This window comes from Palaemon carinicauda, chromosome 8, assembly GCF_036898095.1.
Source record: "Palaemon carinicauda isolate YSFRI2023 chromosome 8, ASM3689809v2, whole genome shotgun sequence".
NCBI lineage: Eukaryota > Metazoa > Arthropoda > Malacostraca > Decapoda > Palaemonidae > Palaemon > Palaemon carinicauda.
In genome coordinates, this window is record NC_090732.1 from 169,500,144 (window position 1) to 169,525,022 (window position 24,879).

The 24,879-nt window shown below is 33.9% G+C and overlaps 1 long non-coding RNA gene across 3 annotated transcripts; it reads left to right on the plus strand.

Annotated features, from left to right (window-relative positions):
- The first annotated feature begins 432 nt into the window (after positions 1–432).
- Positions 433–24,106, plus strand: LOC137646123 (uncharacterized). Of its 3 annotated transcripts, none has more exons than XR_011045394.1 (4): positions 433–617; positions 3,333–3,526; positions 21,193–21,434; positions 23,684–24,106. It is a non-coding gene; the product is annotated as an uncharacterized lncRNA (long non-coding RNA). The 3 variants fall into 3 exon arrangements; XR_011045395.1 differs by having other exon boundaries at positions 21,193–21,430; XR_011045396.1 differs by having other exon boundaries at positions 21,193–21,412.
- The last annotated feature ends 773 nt before the right edge of the window (positions 24,107–24,879 follow it).

Consider the following 24,879-nt stretch of genomic DNA (forward strand, 5'->3'; position numbering starts at 1 on the left):
AATTTTTTTTAAATTTGGCTTGGGATAGGCCTAACCTGAATCTCGTTCCTATGATTTTCAGCTACAAAAGTTAACAAATAATGGGGGTTTCATATGAGATAGATATCAGGTTATTACATAAGTAATTTTACTTACTATATTAAATGATATAATATTGTTTTATTTCAGTATTTCTTTATCATATCTTTGTTATTTTCAGTTGGCTTTGTTTGTATCTCCGAATGTTTGTAAGTTGGAAACCTCCTGTATACACAAATCATGTATAAACAGACCACAGAGAGGAAATTCAATTGATATAACCAGATATAACAATCCATATAATTCAATTATTTGCTTTTCATTGATTAGAATATGACTGCAATCTTAATTCAAGAAGAAATATAATCTAATATTACAATTTAAAATGTTTAATTGAAGTTCTCTTCCAGATATAGCCAAGTGGAAACAAGAGCTTGTCTCCCAAAACGGGGCTGGCAGTGAGGAGGAAAAGAAGTTTGGTAGCGACATTGAGCCCCTCCCTCTTGTCCTGCCACCAAAGGCCATCATGTGGAACATAAAGGATCCCTTGTTAAATCCTGTGAAAAATATGGAGCTCTGCTGTTTTTCTCTTGATGGAGGTAAATAATATGGTACTTGACACCGTGTGTGTGGAGTTACCATGACAATTTTGTCACTAATGTGATTTTCTATTTGCTGAGTACCATCTGAAATATTTATCTAAAATGTTTTGGGAGCTCAATCTGTAGATAATTGTATCTTTAGAATGTATTGTTAATGAAAAAAAAAATTCCTAGTAGTTTACCTTTTTGATATCCAGGCCAAAGGCATTTGTTTACTTTGTCTTTAATGTGGTCTGTCTTGAGTGTTTGCTTAGTAAACATTAGAGCTTGGAAATATGGGTACAGTGCTGCTGTACTGAATAGGATTCATGTGGGAAATGACTTAAAATTGGTGCAGGGACTGGTAAGTAGGATTGTGAGTAGCCCCTTGTTTTAGGGAATGGCACAAAAGAATATTAATGCATAATGTATGTGTTTCATTCACTATTATGGAATTGAAAAACTATTATGACCACTACTGCACAAAAAGCATAATGGTACGTTAGCAGCGAGGTGGTCCAGGGGGAATGCTTAACGGGTTAATATGTACAGTGTAATCTGTTGTCATGTATTTTATTTGATAGTAGTATCATGAATTAGCTTTGCTTTTAGTTTGGTAGTTTAAGATTGTTTAACTTGTTTGCCAAATGGAACATTAAGTAGATATACTGTACTTCACCACCCACGCTGTACTGTACAGTTATTAAGTCTTCCTTACATTGTATATCTTAAATAATACTGTATGAAGGTTTTGTACTGTGATTTGGTTATTGTTAAAGATGGCTTTGATACAGTTATTCACATTTGCATTTATGATTCAGTATAACTTTTTGACATAAGATTTGTAAATTTTTCAACTTGGTTCCTGCTCTGAATGTTTCCTTATTGGGTTAATTTTGATGAGTGTGCAGGTTTATTGATGTTCCATCATTTATATAAGCAATGGTTTAGATTGTTATACAAAGGTGAGAATAATGTTAGGTAAGGAAATTAGAATGAAAATACAGTAATTATTTTTGCTGGTATCAAAGCAATAAGGTTTAATAATGTTTTATCATTTATATTTACAATGGTATATATTGTTATACAAAGGGGAGAGCTAATTTTAGGTAAAAATCTATACAACCTAGGAAAACATGTTCATTTCTGTTACTAGTTGCAAAGAAAACAACTGTAGAATGAAAATACAGTAATTGTTTTTGTAGATATAAAAACAATGTATATTAATGTTCTTTCGCAAACAACTATAGAATGAAAATAAAATAATTATTTTTTCTGATATCAAAGTAGTAAGGTTTATTAATGTTTTATCACAAGTAACAATAGAATGAGAATATAGTAATTATTTTTGTAGATATAAAAAACAATAAGGTTTATTAATGTTCTACCACAAACAGCTATAGAATGAAATTACAAATTATTTTTGTGCATATTTAAGCAATAAGGTTTTTTAATGTTCTATCGCGACCTACTATAGAATGAAAATACAGTAATTATTTTTGCAGATTTCAAATCAGTGTTCAAATTGATGTTTTATCACAAGCAACTATTGAATGAAAATAGTGATTATTTTTGCTGATATCAAAGCAGTAAGGTTTGATAATGTTCTTTCACAACCAAGCAGAGAATGGAAATACAGTAATTATTTTTGCTGACATCAAAGCACAAAAAAAGGTTTATTAATGTTTTATCATTACATAAACAAGGCATAGATTGTTACAAAAAAGGGAGAACTAATGTTAGGTAAATAAAACCCCGGAGGTCCGGTTTATCTTTGGTACTAGTTGCAATTGAAAATTCAGCATTTATTTTTGTGGATATCAAATCAAAAGGGTTTTTAATTCCATTGATAAGTTAACCTCACGAAGGCGGTAGGTAAAACAAATAATATGATGCTAAGAGGAAAGCAGAGTGAAGTGTGTATGAGCAATGATTTGTTATAAGATATTTGGTACTTTAATTATATACAGTATATGTGAGCATTTAAGTGTATTCCCTTAGCTATAAGGACGGATACAGAGAGTTTCAGGTACTTACTAAGTTGTGTTAATCTGTAACTAGTTGTAAGGAAGGGAAATTATTTGTATTATAGAAAGCATACAGTGGGAAATATTTAGTTTCATTAAGGAGTTGTTTGTATTTGAAAGTGCAGTGCTTTGAGTCTGTCAGGTTATCCAGCAGCTGTTCAGTCTTTTGAGTTATTGAAAAAGAAGTAAGTTTATTATATAGAATGATTTCTAAAGTATGAAGTAAAAACTGGATGGATGTATGTACAGAACTTAATAGGTTCCAGGAGGTTGTTTGCAAGTCAAATATTTTTAAATTTGGCTTGGGATAGGCCTAACCTGAATCCCATGCCTCTGATTTCCAGCTACAAAAGTCAACAAATAATGTGGTTTCATATGAGATAGACATCAGGTTATTACAAAAGTAATTTTACTTACTGTATTAAATGATATAATATTGTTTTATTTCAGTATTTCTTTATTGCATCTTATTTTCAGTTGGATTTGTTTGTATCTCCGAATTTTTGTAAGTTGGGAACCTTCTGTATACACAAATCATGTATAAACAGACCACAGAGAAGAAATTCAATTGATATAACCAGATATAACAATCCATATAATTCAATTATTTGCTTTTCGTTGATTAGAATGTGACTCCACTCTTAATTCAAGAAGAAATATAATCTAATATTACAATTTAAAATGTTTAATTGAAGTTCTCTTCCAGATATAGCCATGTGGAAACGGGGCTTGTCTCCCACACCCAAAACAGGGCTGGCAGTGAGGACGAAAAGAAGTTTGGTAGCGACACTGAGCCCCTCCCTCTTGCCCTGCCACCAGAGGCCATCATGTGGAACATAAAGTATCCCTGGTTAAATCCTGTGACAAATATGGAGCTCTGCTGTTTTTCTCTTGATGGAGGTAAATAATATGGTACTTGGCACCGTGTGTGTGGAGTTACCAGAATAATTCTGTCACTAGTGTGATTTTCTATTTGCTGAGTACCATCTGAAATATTTATCTAAAAGGTTTTGGGGGCTTAATCTGTAGATAATTGTATCTTCAGAATGTATTGATAATGAAAACATTTTTTCCCCAGTAGTTTACTTTTTTCATATTCAGGCCAAAGACATTTGTTTACTTTGTCTTTAATGTTTTCTGTCTTGAGTGTTTGCTTAGGGAACATAAGAGCTTGGAAATACAGGTACAGTGCTGAATAGGATTAATGTGGGAATTTACTTGATATTTATGTAAATGCATATCAAGGACATAAGGAAGGAACAGAAGGAAGAAGGTAAATTATTATTATTACTACTACAACCCTTGTTGGAAAAGCGGAATGCAATAAAACTGATGGCTCCAAGGGATAATAAAGAAGTTGAATGTTGGTTTTCAGTGATGATTTATTTGACAAAATACTTCACAAATTCCCTAAAGGACAGGTTACTGTGCATACTGTATAGGAAAAAGAGCTGTCTCAACATTGTGTTTTACTGGTTGTATGAAGTGGATTCATTTGATAGTTATACATTTATTTTTTGTCACTGGGCTATTTTCCCTGTTGGAGCCCCTAGGCTTATAACATAAGGCTTTTCCAACTAGGGTTGTAGCTTAGCAAGTAATAGTAATAATAATAATAATTGTAGCTGGTGTTGGTTTAGACCTCTTGTTGTATACAAGATTAATTCTTATTGTGTAATAAGGTGAATGGCATGGATTATTCCTTCATTTTTAGAGTTGGTGCATATATTGCTGTAATTTTATATCCTTTTCAAGCTTTCTTTTTAAGATTGACAAGTGTTTTTTTTTTTCAAAGTTATACCATTTTTATTTTTTGTGCTCTTCCTCTCTTCATTTCTTTGGATTTCCTAAGCAGTTCAGCCTTTAGAGGCAATTGTTTTAGGTTTATTTTCCATTTCCTTTTCAGATTTATTTTCCTTTTCATTTTACGGTTCATTTTCCATTCTATATTTAGGTTTATTTTCCACTGCGTTTCTAGGCTTATTTTCCATTTCAATTTTACGTTTATTTTCCATTCCAATTAACAATTGATAAGTATCAAGATGATAGATTAATCATCATCATCATCATCATTTCAGCCTTCAAAAGTCCTTTGTTGGATGTAGGCCTTCCCTAGGTTCCTCCACAGATTTCTATCCCAAGCTATTCTGTGCCACTGTTGCTTATGTTGGTCTAAGTCATTTAACCAGCGGGTTTTTTGTCTTCCTTGGTTTCTTGTGTATCCTCGGGGTGTCCAGAAGGTTGTTCATGATGTCCATCTGTTGTCTGGCAATGTGCCCCACCCAGTTCCATTTGAGCTTACTTTAGTTTTTTGACGTATCCATTTAGCTGTTTTTCTATCTTCCATGTTAGATTTAGCATAATTCTCTCATGTGTCCGCTGCATTGTTCGTAATTTAAGGGAAAGCTTTTTTGTTAGATTCCAAGTTTCGGCCCCATAGGTGACAGTGGGGAGGATACACTGGTCATAGACTTTCCTTTTTAAGATGATAGGAATCTTATTTTTTAATACTTTACTGGCTCTTCCAAACGCTTGCCAACCGAGGGTTATTCTTCTTTTTATTTTGCTCTCTTTACAGGCGTCATGTAGAGAGACTTGTTGTCCTAGGTAGATGTAGTGGTCCACTTCCTCAATTTGTTGGTTTTCAATTTCAAGTATGTCATCTGCATTTTCAGTATATTTATTGCTCATGACTTTGGTCTTTTGGAAGTTCATGTGGAGGCCAATTGATTTGCTTGCTTCATTTAGCTTAGTGAGCATATGTTGAAGCTCTTCTTTGGTGTGAGCAATGATAATGATGTCATCAGCAAATCTTAAGTGACTTAGATATTCTCCATCTATTTTTATTCCCTTTTCTTGCCAGTTGAGTCGTCGGAAAGCTCTCTCCAGGCAGGCAGTAAACAGTTTGAGTGAGCTAGTGTCACCTTGTCTGACTCCTCTCTTGAGTTGGAATGGTTCAGAGTCCTTGTGGAGGCGAATAAATGATGTTGCATGATCATAGATATGACAGAGTACATTAATGTAAACTGAGTCAACTCCCTGTTCTTCCAGCGCTGACATGACCACCTCAGTTTCAACCGAGTCAAATGCTTTGGTGTAATCTACAAGTGGTATCTTATATTCATTTGTTTTCTCAATGATTTGGTATACTGTTTGTAGATGATCAATTGTGGAGTAGCCTCTTCTAAAGCCCGCTTGTTCCCTTGGCTGATTTTCATCAAGCTTTCCTACAATTCGGTTGGTAACTTTGGTGAAGATTTTATAAATAACATTAAGGAGGCTGATTGGCCGTTGGTTGCTCATGTACCTGGGGTTGCCTTTTTTGTAGAGTAGAATGAGGATAACTTTATTCCACTCTTCTGGCGATTTGCTCTTCTTCAGACATTCATTGAATAGTCGCGCCAGTCTGTCATGGATTGGCTCATCAGCATCTGCTATTAGGTCTAACGTGATGTTATCTGGTCCCAGTGCTTTCCCCTTCTTCATTTGCTTGACAGCTAGTCGCACCTCGCCTGCAGTGATCTCTGGAAAGTGATGAGATAGGTGTTGATTTGCTCTTTCACGAAGATGGTAACGAGGTCTTTCTGAGGAGTAAAGCTTTTGGTAGTACTCAATTGCTCGCTTAGCTATTCCATCACGGTTGGTTGTAAGGGATCCGTCGTCTTCTAGCACCCCAGTGAATTGCAGTTTCCCTTGGGCGAGTTTTCTTTTTGCTGTTTTAAACCCTCTGCCTTGTTCGATGACATCTTCAATTATTTTTGTCGTTCTATTGCGAAGGTCTTCTTGTTGCTTTTTATGTATAGTTTTGTTTAGTTCTGCAGCTTCAATTTTCTCCCGCACTGTTGATCGGGGCTTGAGATTTCTCCGTTTTTTCATGAGGTTCTTTGTGTCTTCCGAGAATTTGCTGTTGTCAGAGGGTTTTTGTGTCCTGGAACTACTTTGCTACTTCTTTCAGGGGGATAATGATGTTGTTATGCAAGTTTTTAAGATCAGTTTCATTACTGTTTTGTTCTTCTAAATTTTCAAGAATCTCGTAGCGGTTTTTTAACTATCTGAAATGTAGATTTGAGAGCTTCAGGTACTTTGATATGTTCTGGTCTTAAGAAGAATAGTTTTTGCCTTTCTTGTTTGGTGTTGATTTGGACTTTGCATCTTATCATCCTGTGATCACTGCCTACATTGACTTGATTCAGGACATCAACATTTTTAACTATATTATGTTTTTCTACCAGTATGTAGTCTTATTTCATTACGTGTTTCATGGTTTGGGCTTTGCCATGTCCATCTCTTGCTTTTACTCTTTTGAAAGAATGTGTTCATGATCTTGAAGTTATGTGCTACAGCAAAATTTATCAAGTCATCTCCCCTTTCATTTTTCTCCCCATATCCAAATTTGCCAACGCAATCCTCATTCCCTTTTCCAATTTTAGCATTGAAATCCCCCATTATGATGTTGTAATGGGCTTTGTTGTTATTTAGAGTGGTAAATAAGCCATCATAAAAGTTATCCAGTTCCTCTTGGGATGGCAATGATGTGGGAGCATATACCTGTATGATAGTTAGTCTGTACCTCTTTGAAATTCTAAGAGTGACACTAGCAACTCTGTATATGTGGCTGTGAACTTCTCAATGTTGCTGTGTAAGTTTTTGTTTATGAGAAATCTAACACCATTTTGCTTGTTTTCCTTGCCACTGTTGTAAAGCAAATGTCTGCTTTTAAGCATTTGGATTTTCTCACCTGGTCTTCTCATCTCGGAGATTCTGATTATATCCCAATTGATGTTCATAATCTCTGTTTCCAGGCTACTCAGGTGTATCTCTTCAGAGAGGGTTCTTAAATTGTACGTAGCAATGTTAAGCACTGTTTTAGGGTTGGGTAGTCACTTATACAGCACACAGTCCCTACCCAAATCAGACTGTGTGGTTGGGCCTTGATTTAAATCCACTGACCAACAGGAACGGCCGAATTTTGTCTTTGGTTGTAACTCATTTGGGGAGATTGTGGGCCATACCCTGCCGTGCTGGCCCATGGCGAGTTGGCAGGGGAAGAGATAGCGAGAAGTAAAGTTTGATAGGGATTGGACAGAAAATGTAGAGGGATGAAAGAAATGAGGGGACAGTATGAGAGAAAAAAAACATATTGCAAGTCAAAGGAAGAGGTCTCCAGCTAGAAGTTTATTTAGTCCTAAAGGACCTGTCATAGAAGCTGAGAAACATATCAATGAACTACACAGAACTGGAATTGAACGAGATGGTAATGAAGTATTAAAAAAATAACAAACAGTTTATTCCAAACATTTTTAAAAATCCATGTATGAAACACAAGACTTCCAAGACATGCCGTGTTTTGTAATGTGCAAGGAGTTTTATGATTCACTTACAATATCTGATATACATGGAAGACACATGGAGTAAATTAGTTGTCAGAAAAATTTCGACATAGTAGCGTGAATATAAATAAAACAGAATCTAGCCAATAGCTACTTATTTTAATTATGTAACCATCTTCAGATAGAAACTTTCCAGTTGAATTATGACATTCTATCATCTAGCAAAAGCAAATAAAGACAAATACTAGTAACCCATCAAACTTTTGAACCATAAGCTTAACAAGCTGTCTGTATGAAGACTATGGAAAAAGTATAAATTCAAGATAAATTTGATTTTAAAAAATAATTTACAGTAATAACCTTACCTTAAGACAGATCACAGAAAAATATACCTACAGCTAATCCATTGTCCCTTTGAAGACCATGTTCAAGGATATTTTAGAGGAAAATAAATAATTGTTGTCATACTTTTTGGCATCAAAAAGGTTTATTAATGTTCATGGAGACATACTATATGGATCTTACAAAGTGTACTTTTCAGGGGCCTTTAGATAACATTTATGCTGAAGTATGTAGATTGGAAAATGATGTTCCACAGGGAAGTGTTTATAGTGACATTCTAAATTACAATGAAAAAAATATAAATCAATTATAAAATGGAATGACATATAATTTACATAAATCGAGGATTCTATAATATTTTACATAATCAAATTTACTCAGCATTGCTCTTAGAAAGTAATTATAGTTCTTTGATTTCGTTAGTACAGTAAGCTTCCAACTTTCTACAGAAGAAAATAAATAATGTTTTTCAAAGTTACAAGAGGGAGCAAAAAATTAGGGTCTTGATATAAACATTAGAAATCACCCAATCCATACCAACCAAACAGTAAAATTCTTCGGTTTAATCTTTGGCACACTTAAATTTGAAATCTTACATTGCATACATAAAAAGCCAAAAAAATAATTAAATCTCTTTTCCAATTAGGGTTGTAGCTTAGCAAATAATAGTAATAATAATAATGAATAATAATAATATATTTAAGATTGCCCAGTTTTCAACTTGTAACATAGATATTGGAAACAAATCCTTAAAGGAAATTTTGTCAGAACATTTTTATCCTCGTTAAATTTTTGAGTTGTAGCATATTAAATATGTAATAAATTGATTAAAAGTAGGCCCTTCTTGCCAGCACTATGGAGGTAAAGATTGTTAACTCTTATTGGGGTAAATTAACTTTTTAAACATGTCAGTAATTCATGGAGGAATTGCTTTGTGTTTTGTGAATTTTAGCAATCTGTAATATATCTCAATGATCATACCTCAGTATCCCAGATTTTGGACTCTGAGATTAAAGTTGAAGATTCATTTGGTGATTTTGCTCTTAGTTTGTGCTCTATGCTTGAGTTCTTCATTCATGTGTTTTACTGGTTTTTTTTTCTTTTTCAAGTCTTTGGAATTTATATACTCGTTCTGAAATTCATTTTGAATTTCCATTTATAAGGTCTGACATTGGTATTTTATACTTGAGATACTTTGTTTTGACTGACAGGCTTGAAAAGCCTACCTTGCGTCTGGCTAGAAAGAAAGGAAAGATAGTTAGTTTTCCTTTCTGGTGTCTTTCCATAGTAGGAAGCATGTGTTACCTATGATATAATACTAAGTTATTTCGCACTGGTCCGAAGTTATTTTGTAATGAAATATTTATTAGTATGTTTTTCTCTCTCTCCAAAGTCTGTTGGATTCCTTTTATGCTTGATGTCCAAGATTTTTTAGTGTGTTTGATTTTTCTTTTATGCTTTTTATTTCATCTGTTCAGCTTTTTGTTTTTCACGGTCAGAGTGATTGTACTCAAATTTCAAGGTTTATCTAGAAGTTCCTCCTCTAAGGTCTAAAAGTTTTCATTTAGTGCTAGAATGTTTTTGTTTCATCGTGGTGTTTCATTGTCTATAGTGTGATGGATTCTTCAATTAAAAAATTTATACAGAATTTCTATCTCTCGCATTTGAAATTTATATTCTATGCTTGATTTCTTAATTACATTTTGGTTGTTTCTGTTCTCTTGGGGATTTACTCCATTGAATTCAAAGATTAATCTGTAGTTTCTTTTTCTCAGATTTGAAGTTTGTTCCCTGATTTTTTAACTCCATAGTCTAAGGGTTTTTATCGTACAATGCATTTTTCTGGTCATAAGGTTTTTCTTTTTCAGTTTTTCATTCCACTCTGTTGACATACTTTTGTAGAATCTGGAAGCCTTGTAATATGCCTAAGTCCCAAGATAATTCTAAATGGTTTCTCTTTGAGCTTGAAATTTTTATTCTAAACTAACTTCCTTTTCCTTAGTAGGAAAAATTTTCCTACGTTTGAGTTACATTATTCATTTAAAGTTAGTTTCTGTTTTGTCCAAACTATTTGTTTCATGCTCCACTCATGACTTACTTTCTAATAACTTGAATGGTTTGTAATATGCTTGACTTCCAATCACTTTAAATTTCTTTTGTCTTTGGTCAATATTTTTTCATAGAGCTTGAATTCTCAACTCTGTGAGGCTTGGGTTTTTTACCATTAAAAGTCAAATACACTACTATATTTTTTACATGCATTAGTATTATGATCCAGAATATATTTTTCTTACAGACAGTCTGATGGATTGTATTTTTCATTAATTCTAAGGAATGCCTGTGCATTAGGCAAGTAAATATATTTTAGGTTTTATATGGTATTACTTGAAAAAGCCCCACAAATTTTATTTAGGACTTACCCTTCTGGTCCTGAAATTTGTTCATATTTGTAGATGAATCTTTTTAGGCAAGATGAACATCAAAAGCTGTTCATCTCATCAGTAGCTATTACTCTCTTCTCTGCTTCAGCTAGCTGAATATCTTGCAATTAGCTGCTGCATTTTAATTTAAAAATTCTAGCTCCCTCCTGTCTTTGATTAGACAAAGGTCTGGTACTTACAAATTATTTGTTCAGTCTTATTTTTTCTTAATCATATGATGGTAGTTTGTAGGCTTCTGTTGAGTTTAGGGTTACATTATGTAGTTTTGCTCATCCCCATCTTTTTTTTTTTTTTCTAAAAAAGACAAGACTCAAGTGCTTCTGATACTCTACAAAAGACTTGTTGCTCGCAGCAGATAAGTCAACTGTTATTGTTCATTCTTGTACCTATTTAAGGGATTTTTAGGGATTACTTTTTTCATAATACATTATGCTAATGGCAAGCAGCTCTTCTAGGAGAATACTCCAAAACCAAACCATTGTTCTCTAGTTTTGGGTAGTGCTATAACCTCTGTACCATGGTCTTCCTATGTCTTTTAGAGTTCTCATAGAGTTCACTCGGGCAAACTATTCTGTTCTTAAATTTCCTATCCTCTCTGGACTGTTTTTCCAACTAGGGTTATAGCTTAGGTAATAATAATTCTGTGGATCATTTTGAGTAAAGGGCTGCAGGTCTGATATACTTTTATATGATGGTACATACAACAATCTAATTGTTATGTTCTCTGTGCTGTAAATTCCTAAAAAGTTTTTCACCTTCAGCATAACAAATGGTGGGGACTTGTTTTGAGCATAACTAAAAGAGTTTTAATCATAAACCCTCTGTGGTTTTTCATTGTTGATGTAAGGAAATTTTGGTCATGTATGTTTTTCCTAATCTACAGTAAAGGAAATATTCATTGCCATGTAGGTTTTTCCTTGTGTACAGTAAGGGAAATATTCATTTCCATGTAGGTTTTTCCTTATGTACAGTAAGGGCAATATTCATTACAAAACTAACATTTTCTACAAAGCTGTGATGATAACATAGTTTCATTGTGCATTATACTATCACTTCTTCACAAACTGTCTCTGCTTTTCAATTTGTTTCTTGTAATGATCCTAGCTTTTGTCTTAGCTGAATTTTTTTTTCAATGCAGGTAGAATTCAAATACTGTACTATTCTTGCAGAATTTTTCATTTCACTCATGTCAGTGTCGATTAGATTCTTAATCTCATTCTTGAATGTATTGCACAAGAAAGTACAATCTTCAGGTTATAGATTTCATGAGTTTTGAGGTAATTTTTCTTGTGAGAATATAATAGTTTGTATGACTGTCTACATTCGATTCTTAATAGCTCTACATTTGACCTTAGTTGTTTTAAACCTGGCTCTTATGTGCACATGCCTAAAACCCTGGCTATTTGTTGATGCTATAAAGTTATGAATGACCATTGCTTTTTCTAACATTCTTGGTTGGTGCTTCATGCTTATTTTTATATTAGGTTGTGGATAAGTTATTTCTTTGTATTTGAGGTTTGGATTTCAAATTTTTTTTCTTGATTTATGGACGATCCTTGGGTTTTTTTAATTGTACTTGTTCTGTGGTTTCCCTTAGTTTTGTTTTACGTTGTACTTTGTTTACATTGCTTATATACTGTATAAAATATCACATAACACATGCAACATTTATTCTTGCCTATAACCTGATCTCTAAGGACTGTCTGAAGTATTAAGTTAAATTAAGCATCAATAAAAACAAACTATATTTAACCTATGCTTTACTGCTGGTGGGGGTCAACATGATTGTGTCCTGGAACTGTATTGACAAACAAATATTCGTCTGTTACAGTGTATATCATAAACAATACAGCAATGCTATACTTTATTTCTTAGGTCTTGCGTTCACTATGCAAACACTTGGAGAATGTTAGTATTATATGCAAATTGAACTGATGTTTTGGTTTAAAAGTATGGAAATTAGTTTTTTTTTGTAATCAAACTTTGAAATGTATAGTAACAAAAAGATTAGTTTGAAAATGATAAACTTTGCTACCCGAGAAAGTCTTACTTTGGAGAGTTGGGAGTTTTATACTAGTGGTTTTTTCATCCGGAGTAATTCTGCCTTTTTATGTGGTATTTCTATATATATATATATATATATAGGTTTTGATGTGTTTTGAACTGAATATTATAATATTTATTAAAGGTACGGCCTGCATTATACTGTATACAGGAGGCACGTCTCACTGTTGTACAGTAGAAGGTTTGCCGTACATATTATTTACAGTTATGGTTTAGTAGGTAATGCATATTACCGTAGTCAACTTAATAGCCTTTCCACATGTACTATGACATGTTTACATGTTTTTTCAGACTGATAAGATACTTGGCTAGTTAAGGACTGTGCTATACTGATATAGAGATGGACAATAAATTTAATAAATATTCTGGAAATAGAAGGATGGTCTGTATCAAATGAATATTACACATTAATGAATTTTGAAGCTTTTCCTCCTATATTCTAATATAATAATGTTTTTCCAGGTTGATAAGACACTCGGCTAAGTAATAACTAAATGTTATCCTGATACACAAATCGGCAACAAAGTGAATACTTGATCTGGAACAGAAGATATACAATATCATTCGGTCGTCTTCGTTATCTGAAGGATGCGAATCGTGTTGCTATGCTTATAGTTTGGTCAAGTACATCTGGACAAATGAAGTGTTCTCTGAAGCCATGTTCATCTGAGCTCTTCAACCATATACCCTATAAGGGCAGACAATCCCGTAGGTAATGTAGTGTTGTTGAGTATGACTATCCTGTCTGTGGCAGACTCTACACTTGGTAATGACTGGTTTTCTCTGCATTTGTGTTTACTCTCGTAACTTTCCACATGTATGAGTACCCCATTCTTATTCTGGACATTGCCTTTTGTTTTCAGCGCTTGCGGAGATAGATGGCATTGTAATTTGATGGTACTGATTTCCCATTGTTTGCAAGCTATCTCCTAACTGACTGACTATTGCTATTCTGTTATTATCTCTTCCATTTTATCAGTTATCTCTCTTCCCACCTTCCTTTTGATGGAAGATATTGTTATTGCTGTCATACTGGACTTGATTTCCCGCACCTTCTCAGGTTAAGACATCCACTCGCTCATTCCCCAGTATTCTGTGTGAGGGGGTCCAGATGACCCTCGCTATTCTTACTGGTTAGGGATACTCCTGCTGTTGCTAACCAAAACGATGTATTTCTTTCCCAACTTGATTCTGTCTAGAATCCTGATAATCTGTTAAGAGTACTGGAGCTCCTATCACTAACAATTTAGACCCTCTGTGAACTCCCACAAAGCTACAAAACCCTCTCCCACTTTTTCCATCATCGATTACAGATCCAATTGTGTATACTGTTACTCCTTATTATGTTTTCCAATTTTTTAAGGAAGTCGTTGTAATTCTTGCCCCACACCGTCTCTTTCTCGTATGGATTCGTTCCATTGCACTGATATCGATGGTATGTCACTGGGTGTTATTTCATGTGTTTTGTACTTCGCCTTTGCTTCAGTGTAGTCTTCTACTGTACGTTATCACCTTCGATCCATTTAGCAGTCTGTCCCTACATTTGTATTCATCTTAATCAGCTACTGTTCTTATGAGTTGTCCTGCTGTTATTTCCTCAAGACACTGTTGTATGGGTGGCAATCCTGCCTCCTTTCTCAGAATGTAAGCATTACCACACATTGGGGTTTCATAGATAATTCTGATTACCTTCAGCTGAATGCTCACTAATATTTTAGCCTGCCTCTTAAGTGATATTTGCCAGGTAGCTGGCCCTGTATTGAATGATTGATCGTATTAAGACGTAGGTTTTTGAGCATTCCGACAGATGACACGATGTCCTATGTTGCCAGTGTCTTGACCCTTAGGTTACATAGACTCTTGACCCATATCACTTGTGCCAGTGTGGTGGTCTTTTAATCACACCCATGTACTTGTAGGAGTTTTCTTGTTCTATCTTATGTCCTTGTATTGTGAAGTTGCAGTCCCTCTTTTCCTTTTCACCTGATGATCTTTGTCTTATCAGTAGAAATGAGGAGGCCAGTGCTATTGCAGACTTTGGTGATCTTGTCTAGTGCATTATGTACATCTTGTATAGTTCAAACGTGAGTACTATGTCATCTGAATTTATGCTTTTTCTCTTCCCCTTTGGTTGCTTCATGTCTATAATGGTCACAAGTACATTAAATAATGTTAGTGATAATACACCTCCATAGGGTTTTCCCCAACTTTAGTGTCTTCCATGATGGCATCGGTCCCTGAAATTAGCCTGTGCACTGTCTGTCTACTAGGTAATCTTTGATGATGTATAGCACGGTACTGCTCATGTGGTTTGATGACTTCATGGTTTGCTTTGTCGAGTGCCTATTTTAGGTCGATGAAGATCTTTGTGTTTGGTCCTCTCATGACTTTATATATGTAGAATTGGGTACTTTTTGTTTATAAAACCATACAAGTTAATTAGTTTCCCTTGTAGGTAATGGTTTAGTCTGTTCAGGACAATTCTTTCCAAGTACTCATAGACACACTATGTGAGATTACATTGTTCATATATTGCTGTAATTTTATATTTTCAAGCTTTTTTCATTGAGATTGACTAGTTTTTTGTTAAGATTTATACCATTTTTATTTTGTACTCTTCCTCTCATTCCTATGGATTTCCTAAGCAGTTCAACCTTTAGAGGCCAATGTTTTAGTTTTATTTTCCATTTAATTTTTAGATTTATTTTCTTTTTAATTTTACGGTTATTTTCCGTTTAATTTTAGGTTTATTTTCCACTACGTTTCTAGGCTTATTTTCCATATCAATTTTACGTTTATTTTCCATTTCAATCAACAATTGATAAGTATCAAGGTGATAGATTAATACAGTATTGCAAGTCAAAGGAAGATTTCTCCAGCCTAGAATTATATTTAGTCTTTAAGGACCTGTCATACAAGCTGAGAAACATATCAGTGAACTCCACAGAACTGGAATTGATCAAAGATGGTAATGAAGTATTAAAAAAAAAAAAATAATGGAAACAGTTTATTCCAAACATTTTTAAAAATCCACGTATGAAACACACGACACGACTTCCAAGACATGAGCAAGGAGTTTTATGATTCACTTACAATATCTGATATACATGGAAGACACATGGAGTAAATTAGGTGTCAGGAAAATCTTGACATAGTAACGTGAATATAAATAAAACAGAATCTAGTCAATACCTACTTATTTTAATTATGTAACCATCTTCGGACAGAAATTTTCCAGTTGAATGGTGACGTGCTATCATCTAGCAAAAGCAAATCAAGACAATCACTAGTCATCCATCAAACTTTTGAACCATAAGGTTAACAAGCTGTCTGTATGAAGACTATGGAAAAAGTGTAAATTCAAGATACATTTGGTTTTAAAAAACAATGTAATAACCTTACCTTGAGACAGATCACAGAAAAATATATCTATAGCTAATCCATTGTTCCTTTGAATACCATGTTCAAAGGAGATTTTAGAGAAAAATAAGTAATTGTTGTCATACTTCTTGGCATCAAAAGGGTTTATGAAAGTTCATGGAGACATACTGTACTAAATGGATCTTACAAAGTGTACTTTTCAGGGACATTTAGATAACATTTATGCTGAAGTATGTAGATTGGAAAATGGTGTCCCACAGGAAAGTGTTCATAGTGACATTCTTAATTACAGTGAAATAAATGTAAATCGATTATAAAATGGAATGACAAATAGTTTACATAAATTGAGGATTCTATAATATTTTACATAATCAAATTTACTCAGCATTTCTCTTAAAAAGTAATTATAGTTCTTTGATTTCGTTAGTACAGTAGGCTTCCAACTTTCTATAGAAGAAACTAAATCAATCATGTTTCTCAAAGTTACAAGAGGGAGCAAAAAATTAGGGTCTAGATATAAACATTAGAAATCACCTAATCCATACCAACCAAACAGTAAAATTCTTGGGTTTAATCTTTGGCACACTTAAATTTGAAATCTTACATTGCAAACATAAGAAGCAAAAAAATAATTAAATCTCTTTTCCAATTAGGGTTGTAGCTTAGCAAATAATAGTAATAATAATAATGAATAATAATATTATATTTAAGATTGTCCAGTTTTCAACTCGTAACATATACATTGGAAACAAATCCTTAAAGGAAATTTTGTCAGAACATTTTTATTAAGTAAGAAGAAATTGATTAAAAGTAGGCCATTCTTGCCAACAATATGGAGGTAAAGATTGTTAACTGATTGGGGTAAACTAACTTTTTAAACGTAACAGTAATTCATGGAGGAATTGCTTTGTGTTTTGTGAATTTTAGCAATCTGTAATATATCTCAATGGTCATACCTCAGTATCCCAGATTTTGGACTCAGATTAAAGTTGAAGATTCATTTGGTGATTGTGCTCTTAGTTTGTGCTCTATGTTCGAGTTCTTCATTCATGTGTTTTACTATATTTTTCTCTTTTTCTCTTTTTCAATATTCTTTGGAATTTATATACTGATTCTGAAATTCATTTGGAATTTCTATTTATAAGGTCTGACATTGGTATTTTATACTTGAGATACTTTGTTTTGACTGACAGGCTTGAAAAGCCTATCTGGCATCTGGCTAGAAAGAAAGGAAAGATAGACAGTTTTCCTTTCTGGTGTCTTTCCATAGCAGGAAGCATGTGTTACCTAGGACATAATTTTAAGTTATTTCTCACTGGTCTGAAGTTGTTTAGTAATCAAAATTATTAGTATCTGTTTTTCTCTCTCCAAAGTCTGTTGGATTCCTTTTATGCTTGATGTCCAAGATTTTTTTAGAATGTTTGATTTTTGTTTTTTGTTTTTATTTCATCTGTTCAGCTTTTTGTTTTTCACGGTCAGAGTGATTGTACTCGAATTTCAAGGTTTATCTAGAAGTTCCTCCTCTAAGGTCTAAAAGTATTCATTTTGTGCTAGAATGTTTTTTGCTTCATCACAGTGTTTCATTGTCTATAGTGTGATGGATTCTTCAATTGAAAAATTTATACAGAATTTCCATCTCTCACATTTGAAATTTATATTCTATGCTTGATTTCTTAATTACATTTTGGTTATGTTTATGTTCTCTTGGGGATTTACTCCATTGAATTCAATGATTAATCTGTAGTTTCTTTTTCTCAGATTTGAAGTTTGTTCCCTGATTTTTTAACTCCATAGTCTGAGGGTTTTTATTGTACAATACATTTTTTCTGGTCATAAGGTTTTTCTTTTTCTGTTTTTAGTTCCACTCTGTTGACATACTTTAGTAGAGTCTGGAAGCCTTGTAATGTGCCTAAGTCCCAAGATAATTCTAAATGGTTTCTCTCTGAGCTTGAAATTTTTATTCTAAACTAACTTCCTTTTCCTTAGTAGGAAAAATTTTCCTACGTTTGAGTTACATTATTCATTTAAAGTTAGTTTCTGTTGTGTCCAAACTATTTGTTTTATGCTCCACTCATGACTGACTTCCTAATAACTTAAATGGTTTGTAATATGCTTGATTTCCAATCACTTTAAATTTCTTTTGTTTTTGGTCAATATTTTTTCATAGAGCTTGAATTCTCAACTCTGTGAGGCCTGGATTTTTTACCATTTAAAGTCAAGTACAATATTTTTTTTTACATGCATTAGTATTATGATCCAGAATATATTTATTTTTCTTACAAACAGTCTGATGGATTGTCTTTATCATTAATTCTAAGGAGTGCCTGTGCATTAGGCAAGTAAATATATTTTAGGTGTTATATGGTATTACTTGAAAAAGCCCCTCAAATTTTAATTAGGACTTACCCTTCTGGTCCTGAAATTTGTTCTTATTTGTAGAAGAATTTTTTTTAGGCAAGATGAATGTCAACAGCTGCTCATCTCATCAGCAGCTATTACTCTTTCCTCTGCTTCAGCTAGCTGAATATCTGTTGCAATTAGCTGCTGCATTTTAATTTAAAGATTCTAGCTCCCACCTGTCTTTGGTTAGACAAAGGTCTGGTACTTACAAATTATTTGTTCAGACTTATTTTTTCTTAATCATATGATGGTACTTTGTAGACTTCTGTTTAGTTTGGGGTTACATTATGTAGTTTTGCTCATCCCCATCTTTTTTCTTTTTTTTAAAGGCAAGACTCAAGTGCTTATGATACCCTACAAAAGGTTCAGCTTATTGCTCGCAGCAGACAAGGCAACTGTTGTTGTTCATTCTTATACCTATTTAAGTGATGTTTTGGGATTATTTTTTATCTTAATACATTGGTATGCTAATGGAAAGCAGCTCTTCTAGGAAAAGGAAACTCCAAAATCAAACCATTGTTCTCTAGTCTTGGGTAGTGCCATATCCTCTGTACCATGGTCTTCCTATGTCTTGTTAGAGTTCTCTAGAGTACACTCGGGCAAACTATTCTGTTTTTAAATTTCCTATCCTCTCTGGACTATTTTCCCTGTTGGAGCCCTTGGGCTTACAGCATTCAGTTTTTCAAACTACGGTTATAGCTTAGGTAATAATAATTCTGTGGATCATTTTGAGTAATGGGCTGCAGGCCTGATATACTTTTATATGATGGTACATACATCAATCTGATTGCCATGTTCTTCGTGCTGTATATTCCAAAAAAAATTTTTCACCTTCAGCATAACAAATGGTGGGGGGGACTTGTTTTGAGCATAACTAAAAAAAAGCTTTAATCATAAACCCTCTGGTTTTTCTTTGTTGATCTAAGGAAATTTTGGTCATGTATGTTTTCCTAATCTACAGTAAAGGAAATATTCATTGTCTTGTAGGTTTTCCTTTTGTACAGTAAAGGAAATATTCATTGTCTTGTAGGTTTTCCTTATGTACAGTAAAGGAAATATTCATTGTCTTGTAGGTTTTCCTTATGTACAGTAAAGGAAATATTCATTGCGAAACTAACATTTTCTACAAAGCTGTAATGATAACATAGTTCCATTGTGCTTTATACTATCACTTCCTCACAAACTGTCACTGCTTTTCAATTTGTTTCTTGTAATGGTTCTAGCTTTTGTATTTGCTAAATTTTTTTTTTCAATGCAGGTAGAATTCAAATACTGTACTATTCTTGCATAAATTGTCAATTCACTCATGTTTATGTTGATTAGATTCTTAATCTCATTCTTGTATGTATTGCAAAAGAAAGTACAGTTTTTAGCTCATAGATTTCTTGAGTTTTGAGATTTTTCTGGGGAGAATATAATAGTTTGTATGACTCTACATTTGATTCTGTAGTAGCTCTACATTTGACCTTAGTAGTATTAAATCTGGTTATTTGTACACGTACGTAATCCTGGCTATTTGTGCACATGCCTAAAACCCTGGCTATTTGATGATGCTATTAAGTTATGGATAACCATTGCTTTTTCTAACATTCTTGGTTGGTGCTTCATGCTTATTTTTATATTAGGTTGTGGATAAGTTATTTCTTTGTATTAGAGGTTTGGATTTCCAATGCTTTTCGTGATTTATGAAAGATCCTTTATTTTTTTCATTTTTATTTTACTTGTTCTATGGTTTCCCTTAGTTTTATTTTACGTTGTACTTTGTTTACAGTGCTTATATACTGTATAAAATATCACATACACATGCAACATATATTCTTACCTATAACCTGTCTGAAGTATTAAGTTGAATTGGGCATCAGATTGCTATTTGGGTCAACATGATTGTGTCCTGGAATTTTATTGACATAAACAAATATTGTTACAGTGTATATCATAAACAATACAGCAATGCTATACTTTATTTCTAAGGTCTTGTGTTCACTATGAAAACACTCGGAGAATGTTAGTATTATATGCAAATGGAACTAGTGTTTTGGTTTAAAAGTATGGAAATTATTTTTGTATATCAAACTTCTAAATATATAGTATCAAAAAGATTAGTTTGAAAATTATAAACTTTGCTACCCGAGATAGTCATACTTTTGCGAGTTGGGAGTTTTATACTAGTTGTGTTTTCATCCCGAGTAATTCTGCCTTTTTATATGGTATTTCTATATACAATAGATTTGGGTGTGTTTTCAACTAAATATTATTTATCATATTTATTAAAGATAAGGCCTGCAATATATACAGGAGGCGCCTTACTGTTGCACAGTAGAAGGTTTGCCGTACATATTATTTACAGTTTGGGTTTAGTATGTAATGCATATTACTGTAGTAAACTTAATAGCCTTTCCACTTGCACTCTGACATGTTTCCATGTGATTCCAGACTGATAAGGTACTTGGCTAGTTAAGGACTATGTGCTATATACTGATATAGAGATAGACAATAAATTGAATAAATCTCCGGGAAATAGAAGGATGGTCTGTATCAAATGAATATTACATCTTAATGAACTTTGAAGCTTTTCCACCTGTATTCTAATATAATAATGTTTTTCCAGGTTGATAAGACACTCGGCTAAGTAATGACTAAATGTTATCCTGATACACAAATCGGCAACAAAGTGATCTGGAACAGAAGACATACAATATCATTTGGTCGTCTTCGTTATCTGGAGGATGCTAATCGTGTTGCTATGCTTATAGTTTGCTCAAGTACATCTGGACAAATGAAGTGTTCTCTGAAGCCATGTTCATCTGAGCTCTTCAACCATATACCCTGTAAGGGCAGACAATCCCGTAGGTAATGTAGTGTTGTAGAGTATGACTATCCCGTCTGTGGCAGACTCTACACTTGGTAATGACTGGTTTCTCTGCATTTGTGTTTACTCTCGTAACTTTCCACATGTATGAGTACCCCATACTTATTCTGGACATTGCCTTTAATTTTCAGCGATTGTGGAGATAGATGGCATTGTAATTTGATGGTACTGATTTCCCATTGATTGCAAGCTACAGTATCTCCTAACTGACTCGGTATTACTATTGTCATTGTCTCTTCCATTTTATCAGCTCTCTCTCTTCCCACCTTCCTCTTGATGGAAGATATTGTTATTGCTGTCATACTGGACTTGATTTCCCGCACCTTTTCAGGTTAAGACATCCACTCGCTCATTTCCCAGTATTCCGTGTGAGGGGGTCCAGATGAACTTGACTGACCCTCCTTTGTTGTTGTTCTGGCTTATTTTTTGTAGTCTTCTCCACATGTATGTTTTAGACTCTCTATTCTTACTGGTTAGAGATACTCCTGCTGTTGCTAACCAAAACGATGTCTTTGCTGTATTTCTTTCCCAACTTGATTCTGTCTAGAATCCTGGTAATCTTTTAAGAGTACTGGAGCTCCCATCACTAACAATTTAGACCCTCTGTGAAGTCCCACAAAACCCACCCACCCTCTACTTTTTCCATCATTGAGTACAGATCCATCTGTGTATACTGTTACTCCTTATTATGTTTTCCAATTTTCTTAGGAACTCTTGTAATTCTTACCCCACACTGTCTCTTTCTCGTATGGATTCGTTCCATTCCACTGATATCGATGGTATGTCACGAATGCCATTTTGTGTGTTTTGTACTTCGCCTTTGCTTCAGTGTTGTCTTCTACTGTACGTTGTCATTGCATTAGTTTGCTCTTACTTTTGTTTGGCACTTTGTAGATGCCTTCGACCCACTTAGCAGTCTGTCCCTACATTCATATTCATCTTTGTCAGCTACTGTTCTTATGAGTTATTGAGCTGTTATTTCCTTAAGGCGCTGTTGTATGGTTGGCAGTCCTACCTCCTTTCTCAGAATGTGAGCATTACCACACATCAGGATTTCATAGACAATTCTGATTACCTTACGCTGAATGCTCACTAATATTTTAGCCTGCCTCTTAGGTGATAATTGTCAGGTAGCTGCCCCTGTATTGAATGATGGATCGTATCAAGATGTAGGTTTTTGAGCATTCCGACAGTTGACATGATGTCCCGCGTTGCCAGTGTCTTGATCCTTAGGTTACATAGACTCTTGACCCATATCACTTGTCAGTGTGGTGGTGTTTTAATCACACCCATTTACTTGTAGGAGTTTTCTTATTCTGTCTTATGTCCTTGTATTGTGAAGTTGCAGTCCCTCTTTTCCTTTTCATCTGATGATCTTTGTCTTATCAGTAGAAATGGTGAGGCCAGACTTTGGTGATCTGGTCTAGTGTTTTGTGTACTTCTTGTATAGTTCAATCTTGAGTACTATGTCATCTGCATATATGCTCCTTCTCATCCCCTTTGGCTGCTTCATGTCTATAATGCTCATAAGTACATTAAATAATGTTGGTGATAATACACCTCCCTAGGGTTTTCCCAACTTGAGTGTCTTCCATGATGACATCGGTCCCTGAAATTAGCCTGTGCACTGTCTGTCTACTAGGTAATCTTTGATGATGTATAGCAGGTTACTGCTCATGATGTTTGATGGACTTCATGGTTTGCTTTGTGGAGTGCCCATTTTAGGTCGATGATGATCTCTGTGTTTGGTCCTCTCATGACCTCATATATGCAGAATTGGGTACTTTTTGTTTATAAAACCATACATGTTATTTAGTTTCCCTTGTAGGTAATGGTTTAGTGTGTTCAGGATAATTATTTCCAAGTACTCATAGACACACTATGTGAGATAACATTGTTCCTTACAGCTCAATAGAAAAAATAACATTTAGAATCCTGATACAATTACAATTGTTAATTTGAATATGACTTCTGCTGTATTCTTTTGTCATAAAGCTATTTTGTTGGTTTGACCTGATAAAACTAAAATGTGGGCAATATTTTGATTGAAGGTTTTCAATTATTGATTTAGATATAAATTTTCAGCATGTTAGTGTTTCTGTTATGCTTAAAAAGCTCCAGAAAATATTAGTAATTTTACTATATACGCTTAGATTCAAAGACTACGCTAAGCAAAATACTAAATGCTATGATCATCACTAGATTTCAAAGATGGTTTTTGTTTTTTCAGCAAGTGAATACCAAACTGGAATTACGTGTTGGAATGCTTCTGGTAGTTCCATGTACTTTTGTGTCCAATACCCATGAAACTACTTCATTCAAGTAAACTGTTGTGTTCAATACCCATGAAACTACTATATTCAAGAAAACTGCAGCACAGTGTGGGAAACGAGTGGGTTCTTTACCCTTATTGCTACTGATACCCAGGATCCACCAAGAGAAGTTGGCCCACACACAGTTGAGAACGAGTTGATGACATATGATGGTCCTGCTCGCCTCACCTGCCAGTTCTGTGACATGGCTGGTTCCTTTTTACAGTGGCCTATTTCATCTGAACCTGTGTATCTTAGGCAAGATATCACATTATTTGTAGTATATTATTTTGAAAGGAGAATGAATATACAAATGTATTCCTATAAAAAAAAATTTTCAAACCAGCAGTTTTTACATTTAACATAAGGGTATCTTATAACTGTTTGGTCAACATACTACTGTATTACTTTTATTTCTTCTGCGTCTCCAAGACTTGATCCTCAGTCTTGGAGACGCAGAAATAAAAGTAATACAGTAGTATGCAGACCAAGCACAATTACAAGATACCCTTATGTTAAATGTAAAACTGCTGGTTCGAAATTTTTTTATAGGAATACTTTTGTATATTCATTACCCTTTCAAAATAGCTATTACAAATAATTTGATATTTAGGCCCAAGATACTACTGGTTGAGTGGAAATAGACCACTGTAACAATAAATAACAGTAATCATGTGCAGATCACCTAATACATAAATAAATTGAAAGAAAAGATATGAAAATTTCAGCTAGTCCTGTTACTTATTAGTTTTATTTACAATGTCTTACACATAAATGCACGTGTAACCTTTGTGCCAACTACATGTTTACCTTCGTGCCAACAGCAATTTGTACTTTGTTCATCTCCGATTCTTTTACCCTGCATTGTCTTTGGAATTGAAGTCTTAAAGTTACATTCTTCTTCAGATTCTTTTACCCTGCATTTTCTTTGGAATTGAAGTCTTAAAGTTACATTCTTCTTCAGATTTCATGCGAACCAAATCTTAAAGACTTTAGTGTCTACACGGTATAGCAGAGACAATACCCAATTAGTTCCATGTTTGAAGTGTACTTTGCTTCTCGCAGTAGACTTTATACTTGATACTTGAAGATATATGCCTTTAATTCCAGACAA